At 44.9% G+C, this 15237-nt stretch overlaps 1 long non-coding RNA gene across 3 annotated transcripts in view; it reads right to left on the bottom strand.

Moving 5' to 3' along the window:
- LOC114484594 (uncharacterized) overlaps window positions 1-15237 on the bottom strand; it is a 92014-nt gene that overhangs the window by 55733 nt on the left and 21044 nt on the right. The gene's annotated exons all lie outside the window — the stretch shown is intronic.

Here is a 15237-nt window from a genome sequence, read left to right as displayed (position 1 = left end):
TCAATCAGCTCCAAAATGTAAGTAGTTTTTAGAAACTGGAAGAGGGCTTCCCTGGTGGCGCAGTGGTTAAGAATCGCCTGCCAACGCAGGGGACACGGGTTTGAGCCCCGGTCCGAGAGTATCCCACATGCCGCAGAGCAGCTAAGCCCGTGCGCCACAACTACTGAGTCCACGAACCACTACTACTGAAGCCTGCGCGCCTAGAACCCGTGCTCTGCAACAAGAGAAGCCACCGCAGTGAGAAGCCCACGCACTGCAGCAAAGAGTAGCCCCCGCTCGCCGCAACTAGAGAAAGCCTGCGCACAGCAACGAAGACCCAGTGCAGCCAAAAAAAAAACAAGAAAAGAAATAGGAAGAGCCACCAGCTCCTGTTTTAGAAATCCTCTCTGTCTGCCAATATCCCTTCCTTTTCACCCCATCGTCTCCTCTTCTCAGCTGATGGCCTCATGTCCTGCTTCATAAGGACAGGCAATAGCCACCATGTGGGCACCACCCCAACTTCCTGTCCCCTAAAGTAGAAACTCCCAGATCTGCTGCCCTCCCCTCCTCCTTCCACAGCAGAGAGCATCTCTCCCTGTAGCAAAGGTCTCCCCCACCTGCCGTGCTCTCCACCCATCACTTCCCGCTCCCTCAGGAAGCCCCGTGCACCGATGATCCCCTCTCCTTCCACTTCTCCTTCTCCATTCAGCCTCCCCCATAAGCGTATATTCCTGCTCTGGTAGCTCCCACCTTAACAAACAGATAGACAAAGGATGAACTGGACATCCGGTTAAGACGGTGCAGCGTATTCGTGCTGATGCACTCTTTTTCTCGAAACGTATAGAAATGAGAGAGAAAATACAAAAACAGAAACCAGAAATGCAAACTGAGCTCAAAAACAAGAAAACATCACTATGGACCCAAAACAGAACAGAATTGCAAAGCGATAGGCCGGCTGGGCTCCAGATCCAGATGAGGGTGATGAGGTGGAAGGATGCTAAGTCAGGCCGAGGGCTAAGCCAGGCTCGGGGCCGAAGCTGGGGCCGAAGCTGCGACACCGCCGGCTCCTAGAAGGAGGTGGAAGCAAATTGTTCCTGAACCTTCTATCAACCACATCTTTTATTTGCGGTGTTCTGATGATTTTGACCTCTGGGGCCCGGCTGACCTTGGCGAGACTGCCCCCCCATCCAAAGGTTAGACAATTCTTAAAGATGGTAAACATCTCCACCAGGACCCAGTAACGTGCTAGGGACTTTCTCAAGGAGAAAAGGCACGGCCCTGCTCTGGAATCCCAGGGGCCTGCACTGTGATTCTCCCACGGGGGCGTGCAGCTGCACGCCGCATCTTTGCTCACCACTGACACCTCCAACCCCACAGGGTCTGCTGCATCACATGGCCCAAGTCAGGCTGCTCGCACCGCCAGAGCCTGAACGTGTGCCAGAGCCCTTTCTACTCCACTCAAAGCGGGCAGCCTTCACGCCATCCGGGAGATGGAGGCGACAGTATTCTCAGCTGTGGAATGCACTGCTTCCAGAACCCAAGGGTATCCCACCAGGGGCAGTGCTTCCTTCCCTGCGGTAAGGATGTTACTTTAGAGGAGATGTCCCAGGATGTGCCAGATCTCTGAGCTCTAAAGTCTTCTGTCCAATGGCAGGGCTCTGAGTCTTCACAGGGTTCATTTCCCACCCTCTAGAGTATGTGCGTCTCACAGAGACTTCTTGGTCATCCCGTCTCCCTGAAGTGAGACCATCCATCCATCCCAGCGTCTCCTGACTCTACCGTTTGCCTGGATACCTCAGGCCTTTCCACTTAGCTGCATACTGGTCATCCTTTTCTCCAGGCTTCCAGGAGCCACCCCAGCAAGGAATTCTCCCCATCCCCTGGGGTCCTTGCCAGGGTATAAAATCCCATCTCCCAAGAAATTACTTATCCAGTCCCACATTCCCCTAGTCTTGAGCATCTTTAAAATTTAATTGCAGGGCTGCTCCCCTGGCTCCTGCCAGCAGATGCTGGATGCTTCGTGTCATTCTTTTGGTGTATGGTCTCTTTCCTCCCTTATCATGCCCAGTGCATCTTCGGCTGGGTTGCACTGGGATGTAACCGTAGGGATCATTCTGGCTGCCAAGAAAAGAGGTGGGGACCCCCAAGAGGGGACAACCGTTGCCTCGTAGGCAAGGTCTCTGCAGTGTCTTCCCATCTAGCGCGAGTGCTAACTCTGACTGGGGAAGGGTGGGCACCTCTGTAAGCCTGGAGGATGGAGGCGGCTGGTGGTTACAGAGCTGACACGCACAGGGCATCCATTCAGGTGACCCCATCGTATGTTTCAGAGTCTCAGGTTTTCCCCAACGGGGCTCCAATTTTTGTGTTACAGGCCTGCCTTGGCTAAGCTTGCAGATGTCTCTAACAGCTGTCTTCAGCCTACTCTCCACTGCGTCTGCTCTTCCACTGCAGGAGAGAAGGGCCCCTCTGTAAGTTACCACCAAGGCTCTCACACTTAGCCATTAACTGCCCTCAGCTTCTCATTATCTCTCTGCAGGGCATCAGTACAATTTAACAGTAACCAGTCAACTCTGTTTTTGTAGGTATGGCTCCCCCATATCGCTTGAGTGCCTGCATCAGTGCTGTAGCCCTGGCACTGGGGCATTTTTTCACATCACCACTGGTGAAATCGTTAGTAATTAAGCCTCCACCCTGTGCCAAGACGCTTTGTGCCCCACCGACCAACCGGGTTGGCGTCCTCCTGGTCCACTTAGCGGTGCATGGGGTAATCTCAAATGCACATTTCTCATCTACTGTCTTGGGTTATTCCTGGCACCACTCGGGCTAGTTGAGGTGCTCCAGGAAGCAGACACCAAGACAAGACTAGACATGCAAGAATTTATGAGGGGAAATGCCCGTGAAGGAAAATGAAGATGCATAAAGGGAATGGCAGGGGCTTAGGGACCTACCACACTGCAGTTCAGGCCCCTGTGAAGGAGACAGGGAAGGATGGAAGGTTAGGTGGGAGAGTCTTAAACTGCAATGCAGTGCTAAGAAAGTTCAGTAAGGCTGGAGGGGAGTCCTTGAGCCAAAGTCACCTGTCAAAGGAGTCTCGTGTCTCCCATAAACAGGTTTTCCTCCGGGTCCTTGCTGTGCCTGGACATGTCCTCTGCATGAATGTGGTCATGGGGACCAGAGCACAGCAGCTGGTGCCATCAGCTATTTATGCTCTTAATCGCCAGATATCTGAGAGGTGCACGTTCATGGCCACCACAGAGACACCTCAGACACTGGGAGGCCCAGGCATATGCTATGAAGCAACTGCTTTTATGCATTAAGGAGTAAAAAACTAGCTTGAAAATATCTCCAGGAAACCAGGAACTATAAACATTACATGAACAAAGAAACAAATAGAACTTCTAAAATTGAAAAACTCTGTAACTGAAATTAATTAGTCAAAAAGAGTTTAACAGCAGGCTAGACAGAGCTAAAGAGAACATTCCTGAACTGGATGTTGATGTTGGTCAGAAGAAATGATCTAGAACGCAGCACAGAAGACAAAAAATACAGAAGAGAGGATTAAAGGCATAGAAGATAGAAGAGGAGGGTCTGATATACATTTACTGAGAGTCTAGAGAGGATGAAATAAATAAGTAAAAGACCATATTTAAAAGGATAATAACTAATGACTAATAAAAGAGACAAATCCACAGATTTAAGAAGTTCATCAAATCTTAAGCAGGAAAAAAGAAAATCCACATCTAGACACATCAAAGGAAACTAAAACAAAGCAAAAGAAATTTCTGAAAAACCCTAAAACAATATCAATTATTTTAAAATCCAGAGAGAAAGACCTTAAAACCAGCCAGAGGGGGAAACATGAATTACCCTGGAAAGAGTTACAGTCAGACTGAGACCTAAGCCCTTAACAGCAACAAAGGAAGCTTAAAGGCTGAGATTTTTCAACGTGCTAAGAGACCATAATTGTCAGCCTAGAATTATTTCAGGGAGGAGGGCAAATAAAGACATTTTCATTCAAACAAAACAGAGAGTTCACCCCAGCAGAAACTCACTAAAGGAAATTCTAAGGGACACACTTTTAAATTTATTTTATTTATTTATTTTTGGCTGCACTGTGTCTTCGTTGCCGCGCGCGGGCTTTCTCTAGTTGTGGCGAGCAGGGGTTACTCTTCGTTGCGGTGTGCGGGCTTCTCATTGTGGTGGCTTCTCTTGTTGCGGAGCACGGGCTCTAGGCGTGCGGGCTCAGTAGTTGTGGCGCACGGGCTTCGTTACTCCGCGGCATGTGGGATCTTCCCTTAACAGGGCTCGAACCCGTGTTCCATGCATTGGCTGGCGGTTTCTTAACAACTGCGCCAACAAGGAAGTCCAGGGATATACTTTTAAAAAGGAAAATAATCCCATATGGAGGGCCAGAGATGAGGAAGGAATGAATAGCAAAGGAAACCATAAATGTTTGGATAAATTTAATAAACACTGACTGCATAAACCAATAATAATGACGTCTTTGGGGATTTAAAAATTGATACAGGGCTTCCCTGGTGGCGCAGTGGTTGAGAGTCCGCCTGCCGATGCAGGGGACACGGGTTCGTGCCCCGGTCCGGGAGGATCCCACGTGCCGCGGAGCGGCTGGGCCCATGAGCCGTGGCCGCTGAGCCTGCGCGTCCGGAGCCTGTGCTCCTCAATGGGAGAGGCCACGGCAGTGAGAGGCCCGCGTACCGCAAAAAAAAAAAAAAAAAAAAATTGATACAAACGTAATTGGTATAATCTCTATGGAGGGAAACTTGGCAATATCTATCAAAATTACAAATGTACATGCCCTTTGATTTAGCAATCCCACCAAGAATTCTAGGAATTTATTTGAAGGTTACATAGTTCTTATTATAATTAGTCTTCTCAAATGCTTTGATTACAAATAAGACTATTTCAGATATGTGCACACTTAGTGGAACTAACAGAATCCTGAAATTGTGTGATTCTCCTCAAATTCTTTGATTCTTACTGGCTCTGTGTTTACCCCCACTGGATTTATAGCAACTTCTATTTCTAAATGTTTTACAATTGAATCACAATTTAAATGCATTCAGGAGATCATGTTATTTAGAGATTCCGTGATAAGTTAATCTATGAAGTTACAAATCTTTTTAATATTATAAACAAAATAGGCCCTAATTTACGTTTTTTAATTGCAGAAAAGTCTCTTGCTGAAGCGGACTACATTTCAAAAGCTTTTAGCTACTTGTTTGAGTTCAAATGAATTTTCCCTAAAAGCAATTTTATCAATGATGATTATGCTTACAAACAATCTCAAGCAAGCTGATACAACCCACGATGAGCTGAAAAATAGAAAAAGGAAAATTTACTATGGCTAGAAAATAGAAAATCGATGAAATGAATTAGAAATATTTTTCTTCAATGTTGGTGCCTCAGGAAAAATGAGTAAAAATAGTGTAGATGCAATTAGACGGGAAGACAAAAAGCATCTTTTGTGAAACTCTGGGCCCTTTGGAAGCCTTTAGAAGTCTGTGGAAAACTTATAAATAGTATGATTTCCTTTTTCCTTGGAACAATGTCTAACAGCATAACATTTTCGCTTTAAGTCATGGTTAGTGTCATTGGTGGTGCCCAAATGGAAGCTAAGAAAGAAGAAGAGAGTTAACCATTTCTAAAGGAACGGAGAAAGAACTGAGAGATGATAGGGGGACAGAGAGGGTAAAAGAGAATGAGTCCGTTCCCAAGAAAGCAATTGCATGAGATTAAATAAACTAAATGGTAAAAAAAGGAAAAGTAGACAGGGACAGGCATGTCCCCTGAGGAATGATCACAATCCCTGGCCCTCATGTAAGCTCAATAAATGTTTACTGAACACAGCAGACCTGGACTGAACTGGATGGAGGATGCCCCGGAGAGAACAGCTTGGGGGTAAATGTTACCCCTGTTGACCACCAGGTGGCAGCAGCATCTCATGACCTCTCCGGTGTCCCAGGAAAAACCCGGAGGGCAGGAAGAGGGGTCAGTCTACAGGTACTGAATTGTGTGTATGAAAGTTCATCAGTCAAGTGTTCATAATTGGGGAAGAACCTATATGACCTTTCTCAGATCAGGTGAAGTGCACTGGAGTAATATTATTGATGGAATTTTGGCCCCAAACTCCCTATCTAATTTAACCTAAAGTCATAGTTCTTCAAAAATTTGCACCCCCCCCCCAAAACAACTATATGTGTACATTTCTAACCATTAATATCAAGTTTAAAACACATGGACTGGGTGACTTAGCAATAGTATTGATGACCGACCTTCAGAAAGAACTATTGCTACAAGATGTTACCTTTTTAGTGGCAGCTGTGAACTGACCTATTTCTCCAAAATACGATTATTCCAAGCTCCATTATTTCAGACTGATTCATATATGAATATTCCTCTGGGTATTACTAAAATAAAAATCAAGTGAAACAGATTAAAAACTATATTTAATGATCCCCAAAGAACCCCTCTTTTAAAAAACCTTCTCTCTGCCCATGCTAGAGAATGATACCAAGATAGTTTAAAAGTTTAAAGCAAGCTAAGCAGAAAGAAAAAGAAAATGTTCTTAGAACGTGTTGACGAAGATTTGGATAAATCCTTAAGAAGATAGAAAACATAACTGAGAGATAATGTGTTTTTCTTTTTCTCTTTTTTTTCCCTCATTTTTTTTTTCTCATTTAACTAAGCACTGACTGCTAGATTGGGATCACTTTTCATGAATTCTCCTTTCTCCGTGTGCATGCCGAAGGTTCATGCCTCTCTCCTCCTTCTGTCCTCCCTGGCTGACGATCCATCCTTCGGCACAGTTCTGTTTATCTCCTGGGGGAAAACTCCAAAATTATAGCCCTCACACAGATCTCCCTTTCCCTGCCAAGACTCGATCCTTTATCTGCTGAACACCTGCTACCGGGAATCTGTGAATCTTGGACTGCCCCAAGAACAAGATTGAAGTGAGGTTTCATTTCCTTTTCCTTACTATGCAGGATTTCACATATGAATTCTAACATTTATGCAAGGGTCCTTCAGAACATTTATGCAAGGCTCACTGGAAACGCATTTGATTGCAACGGACTTGAGACTTGGACTCTTGACACTTTCCAAGGAGTGCTTCTGGGCCTTGACCATTTGCAGTAGTGGGTGCAGGGCCATGGTATCCTTGAAGTTTTATAAATAGACCTAGGATGAATTGACGGATACATACACCCAAATTATTATCCTCAGGTCTACAGTTTAATGTGGATAAAATGTGATGAGGGCAAAACCACAGTGAGATATCACCTCAGGCCTGTTAGAACAGCCATCATCAAGAAGCCAAGAGAACCGATGTGGGAGAGGATGAGGAGAAATGGGAACCCTTGTGCACCGTTGGAAAGATTGTAAATTGGTGCAGCCACTAACAGTATGCATGCTCTTCAAAACGTTAAAAATATGACTACCATATGATCCAGCAATTCCACTTCTAGGAATATATCTGAAGTAAACGAAGACACTATGTCAAAGAGATATCGGAACCCCAGGTTCACTGCAGCATTATTTGTAAGTGGCCATTTACAGATGAATAGATAAAGAAGTTGTGGTATGTGTGTGTACACACACACACACACACACACACATATACATATACATGTATTTCAGCCATAAAAAACAAGGATTTGCAGCAACATGGATAGACCTTGAGGGTATTATGCTAAGTGAAATAAGTCAGACAGAGAAAGACAAATACTGCATGATCTCCCTTATATGTGGAATCTAAAAGACAAAACAAAACAAAAAACCCAGCAACCTCATAAGAAAAGAAGTCTGACTTGTGGTTACCAGAGGCGGAGGGTAGGGGAAGGGGAAATTAGAGGAAGGTGCTCAAAGGAACAAATTTCCATTCATAAGGTAAGTAAGTACTAGAGATGTCATGTACAACACGATGATTGCTGTGTGATACGTAGGGAAGATGAGACAGTAAACCTTCAGAGTTCTCATCACAAGGAGAAATTTTTTTTCTTTTTCTTTTTTTTTGTATCTACATGAGATGATGCAAGATACCTAAACTTTCTGCAATGATTGTTTCTCAACGTATGTAAGTCAAATCATTAAGCTGTACACCTTAAGCATATACAATGATGTGTCAACTATATTTCAATCAAAGTGGAAAATGACAACAATAACAAAAGGTGTGATGGGAGTCCATGAAAGTAAAAATAGCATTTATAAAAAATATCAGAATTCTCCTTTGTTCCCTTTATCATGTAGGACCTACTTTAAAGGGAAGTCTTGTGATATACAGAAGACAAGGGCAATATATTTGCAGAATATAAATGCTTGCTTTCTGCAGGTTCGACAACCTACACTGATTCTGAAGTAGTCTGATATGGCAGCAGTGTAAAGTATATTTGCTGATTTTGTGGATATTTTTTTAAAATATCCTTTAAAGTTGAAAAGGAAGGCTATTTAATAGATCACAGAAAATCATGAATGCCAATGGAAGTAATTTGGGCTTTATTTGTTAAACTAGGCAACAAAGGGCCACTAAGATATTTTGAGAAGAAAATACTAACATTTGTGTTTTAGTAAAATAACTCCTTGAAGGATGTAGATCCAAAGCTGAAGTCAGGGGAAATAAGGAGTAATTGCAAAATATTGGGCAACTGCTGATGAGTCCTGGATTTGTGAGGTGACTGGGACAGGTGAGAAGTATGGAAAACTTTGTGGGAATTGAGTTTATGGGGCTCGGGGACAAGGGAGTGGTGAGGGAAGGAAATAAGTGATGGTTGGGTGGTTTCATATTTTGGGTCTCTAAGAAGATAATGAAGTCATTAAGGGAGGGGGCAGGGCAAAAGAGGAGGGAAAAGTATGAAAAGACAGTGTGTTTGGCTGGAGGAGTTATTAGTGAGACACAGCCGTGAAGATGTCTAACAGGTATCTGAAGAGTCTGTGCAGATCTCAGGAAGAGTGAAACTAGAGCTACGGATTTGGAATTCTTCTGTGTGAAGGCCAGAGGTGGAGCCGGGAAAATGGATAATCACCTTGTGAGAAAACGTAGAAAGAAAGAGAAGGGTGCTGAGAAGGAACCTGGGGGACATTTCTCTTCTGGGGTGCAGAGATGGCAGAGGAGCCAGTGGGGAGCAACGAGTAGCCAGAGAAAGGGGAGAAGCAGCAGGGTTCAAGGACAGGAAACCCAAGACCGCAGCCAGTTTCAAGGACAAAGCTTGAGACTGGGCTGTGGATTAGTTTGCTAAGGCTGCCATAACAAAGCACCAAAACATTAGTATTTACCACAGACCAAGTGGCTTAAACGACAGAAATTTATTTTCTGAAGTCTGCAAGTCCAAGATTAAGGCGTGGACAGCGTTGTTTTCTCCTGAAGCCCTCTCTCCTTGGCTTGTAGAAAGCCACCTTCTCCGTGTCTGCACGTGGTCCTTCCTCTGTGTGTGTCTGCGTCCTAATCTCCGCTTCTTATAAAGACACATTGGGTTAGGGCTCATCCCCATGACCTCACTTCACCTTAATTATCTCTTTAAAGGATCTACTTTCAAATACAGTCACATTCCAAGACACTGGAGGTTAGGACTTCAGCGTATGAACTGGAGCGGGACACAATCCAGCCCATAACAGGCTGGGAGAACTGAACATTGCTCACTGGTCAACTAAGGGATATGCATTGTAATGGCCAGAGTTAACCCTTACTGAGCAGAAACTACACACCGGGCCACGTTGGAAGCATCTCACGTGTGTTCACTCATAACCACCCTATGAGGTAGGTGCTAGTATAATCATCACCTCTTTCTCCAGAGCAAGAAACAGAGGTACCAAGAGATAACTTGCCCAAGGTCACACAGCTGGTAGAGCCCCTCAGCTCAGTTTCTATGCAGTGGATTTTGGTCAATGATTTCTTAGTTTACTATCAGCAGCAGAGATCTGCAGAAGTAGTGATGAACACTAAGTATACTAGTATACTAGTATACTAATACGTTCTGAATACTAAGTAAAACAGAAGCATCTTCCCATCAGCTGACACTGATTGCAGGCTTCCTTTGGAGTGAGGTGAATTCTGGTGGCTAGGTGCAGCAGTTTGAGGAGAAAGGAAAGAAACAGTAACTAACAGATGGTTCTGATCGAAATGCCTCTGATTGAAAAGCTCAAAGAAAGTAACCCTATTATAACTTCAAATGTATTACATTTGTATACAATTTGTATACAAATTGTATATACAATTTGTATACAATACAAATGTAATACATTTGTAGTACACTTATTTAAATTGTGCTTCTTACTGGTGGGGCTGCAATCCAAGAAAGTAGTGTAAAATGCGGGGAGCAAATATTCAACATTGCCCTTATATGTCTACAAATAAGGGTATTTAAAAATTGTGGTATGTGCAAACTGCTTTTAATCCTGGATTTTCTAGTGATTTGGGCTTTATTGGTTTTTAATCAGAGAAAACTGGGTCAACTCTTTTTGACTCCAGATTAGACTTTAATGTGGGAAGGCTGAGGAGAAAGAAACACGCACTAAGATACACACACATACACAGTCAAACATGTACGCTTGGAAGTAAAGAAGTGAGAGGAGAAGAAATAAAATCAGGTCACTAAAAGAGAAATGCAAATCAAAACTATAAGGAGGTACCACCTCACATTGGTCAGAATGGCCGTCACTAAAAAGTCTACAAATAACAGATGCTGGAGAGGGTGTGGAGAAAAGGGAACCCTCCTGCACTGCTGGTGTGAATGTAAGTTGGTGCAGCCACTGTGGAGAATAGTATGCAGGTTCCTCAGAAAACTAAAAATTGAATTACCATATGATCCAGCAATCCCGCTCCTGGGCATATACCCAGACAAAACTATAATTCAGAAAGATACACGCACCCCTATGTTCATGGCAGCACCATTCACAATAGCTAAGACATGGAAACAACCTAAATGTCCATCGACAGATGAATGCATGAAGATGTGGTGCATGTAAACAATGGGACACGACTCAGCCATAAAAAAGAAGGAGATAATGCCATTTGCAGCAACATGGATGGACCAAACTAAGTGAAGTCAGTCAGAAAGAGGAAGCCAAATACCATATGATATCACTTATATGTGGAATCTAAAATATGAACCTATCTATGAAACAGAAACAGAATCATGAACATAGAGAACAGACTGGTGGTTGCCAAGGGGGAGGGCGTTGGGGGAGGGACGGAGTGGGAGTTTGGGGTCAGCACACGTGAGCTATTATATACAGGATGGATAAACAACAGGGTCCTACTGTAAAGCACAGGGAACTATATTCAATATCCTGTGATAAACCATAATGGAAAAGAATATGAAAAGAAGAATGTATATATATATGTGTGTGTGTGTGTGTGTGTGTAAGTGAATTAGTTTGCTGTAAGCAGAAATTAACACAACATTGTAAATCAACTATACTTCAATTTAAAAAAAGGAAAAAAATCAGGTTACTAAAATTAAATTTCAAGCAGCACCCACCAGTGAGGGTTCCTAAGAGAAGGTGGTAGGCTGTCACTTTAATCTAGGAGAGAGAGTCCCCAGGCAATGGCTCAAAAGACGGGCAATGGCTCTAGAAATGTCTCAGACACAAGTCCCTTCTTAGACCCCTCTCCAGAAGAGAGCTGCCTAAACAGAGAAGGCAAAGGAGCCTGGATGAAATTGCCTGAGGGTGAAAGTCTTCTGCGAAGACAGAGACCTACCCCCCCCCCCACCCCGTGTTGAATGCCTGACCCATCGCTGGCACAACAAACCCTTTACTCTACCAGATCTCAGCACTACCTGCAGAAGGGTGTTGCTGCACTAGCCCTCCTTGCTGCTTTGAACCACAGTCACGTTCCATTGGGAGCAAATGATGGGCTGAGCCCAGTTCAGTACCCCCTTGGGAACATCTGACTGGCTGAGCTAAGTTAACGTACCGCCTGTATTTCCTTCCTGGTTCCCCTAGTGGAAGGCAGAATTCCCTGCCTTCCATCAAGGCTCCCAGAGTGCAGCTGCATCCAAGCTTAGGAAGAGGGTTCAGAGGTTGGGAAAAAAGAAAGTCCACTACAATTTTTTTTTTTTTTTTTTTTGCGGTACGCGGGCCTCTCACCGCTGTGGCCCCTCCCGTTGCGGAGCACAGGCTCCGGACGCGCAGGCCCAGCGGCCATTGCTCACGGGCCCAGCCGCTCCGCGGCACGTGGGATCCTCCCAGACCGGGGCGCGAACCCGGTTGCCCTGCATCGGCAGAAGGACCAAGTCCTTTAAAACATACTTTCTTTCCAAGGTAATGCAGATTACTTTTGGGGGTAAGGAGTTAAATGCAGAGGGATGGCAAAGAGAGACAAGACTGTTAGAGGCCAGAAGAGGGAGAAGAAGAAGAAAAAGTGAACCAACTCAGTGGTGCTGCCCTGTTGTCTCAATGCTCCCTGCAGTTTCCTGAGGTGGGTGCTTGAGTCCCCACGTAACAAATAAGAAAATCTGAGTTCAAAGTAATGTGGTTGTTAGGGTCACCCAGCTAATATGTGGTGCAGCCTGGAATGCAGCCAAGATCTTCCTGACCCCCAACATGCAGGCTTTTCCCCAGGGCCACTGTAGGTTCATCTAGTGCTCCTAGGAGAAGCTGCTGGGCATATGTACACACACACACACACACACACACACACACACACACACACAAAACACAGTCAGAAAAAGGAGAAAAAGGAATACACACATGTGCCTCCGTATTTACGCACATGTCCATTATCTCCATGTTCACTGAAAGAGAAAGTAAGAAGGGACAAGACAGCAGATTCTGAAACAATAGTCAAACTCTCTAGGTGCCTCTTTCCACATACCAGGGTCACTCCTCTTGCTCCTCCTCCTGGACACTTTCAGAGACTTACAGCCCGGGGAGTGACCGATTCTTAATGAAGCCAGGGTAGCAAAGGCATTCACACCCCAGGAGTCCCTGAATGGAGCCAAGAACAGGACTTGATCAAATAGGCAGAAGCTTGCTTCACCTGTTTGTAGGGAGAGTCCTCCTTCCAGCTTGCACCTTGGACTTTTCAAAAGAGGCCAAGAGTGCTCTCTGCTAAAAAGAAAAGTCCCCTTTCTCAACACACTTTTTGTTGTCACTTGTCAACACACTTTTTTCTTTCTTTCTTTCTTTTTTTTTTTTTTTTTTTGCATTGAGAAACCAGAGCAAAACATAGAAGTGAACTTTGTAGCTTTTTAACTCAAAAACCAAAGACCAGCCAGACTGTTTAGGAGCCAACAGTGATCAGATGACCATGACTTTTAGCTGCGTGTTTGCAAACAATATATATATGTGTGTGTGTGTGTGTGTGTAAGTGAATTAGTTTGCTGTAAGCAGAAATTAACACAACATTGTAAATCAACTATACTTCAATTTAAAAAAAGGAAAAAAATCAGGTTACTAAAATTAAATTTCAAGCAGCACCCACCAGTGAGGGTTCCTAAGAGAAGGTGGTAGGCTGTCACTTTAATCTAGGAGAGAGAGTCCCCAGGCAATGGCTCAAAAGACGGGCAATGGCTCTAGAAATGTCTCAGACACAAGTCCCTTCTTAGACCCCTCTCCAGAAGAGAGCTGCCTAAACAGAGAAGGCAAAGGAGCCTGGATGAAATTGCCTGAGGGTGAAAGTCTTCTGCGAAGACAGAGACCTACCCCCCCCCCCACCCCGTGTTGAATGCCTGACCCATCGCTGGCACAACAAACCCTTTACTCTACCAGATCTCAGCACTACCTGCAGAAGGGTGTTGCTGCACTAGCCCTCCTTGCTGCTTTGAACCACAGTCACGTTCCATTGGGAGCAAATGATGGGCTGAGCCCAGTTCAGTACCCCCTTGGGAACATCTGACTGGCTGAGCTAAGTTAACGTACCGCCTGTATTTCCTTCCTGGTTCCCCTAGTGGAAGGCAGAATTCCCTGCCTTCCATCAAGGCTCCCAGAGTGCAGCTGCATCCAAGCTTAGGAAGAGGGTTCAGAGGTTGGGAAAAAAGAAAGTCCACTACAATTTTTTTTTTTTTTTTTTTTGCGGTACGCGGGCCTCTCACCGCTGTGGCCCCTCCCGTTGCGGAGCACAGGCTCCGGACGCGCAGGCCCAGCGGCCATTGCTCACGGGCCCAGCCGCTCCGCGGCACGTGGGATCCTCCCAGACCGGGGCGCGAACCCGGTTCCCCTGCATCGGCAGGCGGACGCGCAACCACTGCGCCACCAGGGAAGCCCATCCACTACAATTTTTAAACAGTTGTTGGAGACACTGAAAAGTTTGAAATCATGAGATGTCTAAATTAGAAACCTAAAAATTCTTAATATATTCAGTAAGGACCAAGTCCTTTAAAACATACTTTCTTTCCAAGGTAATGCAGATTACTTTTGGGGGTAAGGAGTTAAATGCGGAGGGATGGCAAAGAGAGACAAGACTGTTAGAGGCCAGGAGAGGGAGAAGAAGGAGAAGAAAAAGTGAACCAACTCTGAATGGTGCTGCCCTGTTGTCTCAATGCTCCCTGCAGTTTCCTGAGGTGGGTGCTTGAGTCCCCACGTAACCAAAGAAAATCTGAGCTCAAAGTAAAGTGGTTGTTAGGGTCACCCAGCTAATATGTGGTGCAGCCAGGAATGCAGCCAAGATCTTCCTCACCCCCAACATTCAGGCTTTTCCCCAGGGCCACTATAGCTTCATCTAGTGCTCCTAGGAGAAGCTGCTGGGCATATGTACACACACACACACACACACACACACACACACACACAAAACACAGTCAGAAAAAGGAGAAAAAGGAATACACACATGTGCCTCCGTATTTACGCACATGTCCATTATCTCCATGTTCACTGAAAGAGAAAGTAAGAAGGGACAAGACAGCAGATTCTGAAACAATAGTCAAACTCTCTAGGTGCCTCTTTCCACATACCAGGGTCACTCCTCTTGCTCCTCCTCCTGGACACTTTCAGAGACTTACAGCCCGGGGAGTGACCGATTCTTAATGAAGCCAGGGTAGCAAAGGCATTCACACCCCAGGAGTCCCTGAATGGAGCCAAGAACAGGACTTGATCAAATAGGCAGAAGCTTGCTTCACCTGTTTGTAGGGAGAGTCTTCCTTCCAGCTTGCACCTTGGACTTTTCAAAAGAGGCCAAGAGTGCTCTCTGCTAAAAAGAAAAGTCCCCTTTCTCAACACACTTTTTGTTGTCACTTGTCAACACACTTTTTTCTTTCTTTCTTTTTTTTTTTTTTTTTTTTTGCATTGGGAAACCAGAGCAAAACA

This window comes from Physeter macrocephalus, chromosome 20 (assembly GCF_002837175.3).
Source record: "Physeter macrocephalus isolate SW-GA chromosome 20, ASM283717v5, whole genome shotgun sequence".
NCBI classification, from domain to species: domain Eukaryota; kingdom Metazoa; phylum Chordata; class Mammalia; order Artiodactyla; family Physeteridae; genus Physeter; species Physeter macrocephalus.
This window is presented reverse-complemented; position numbering and strand designations above follow the sequence as displayed.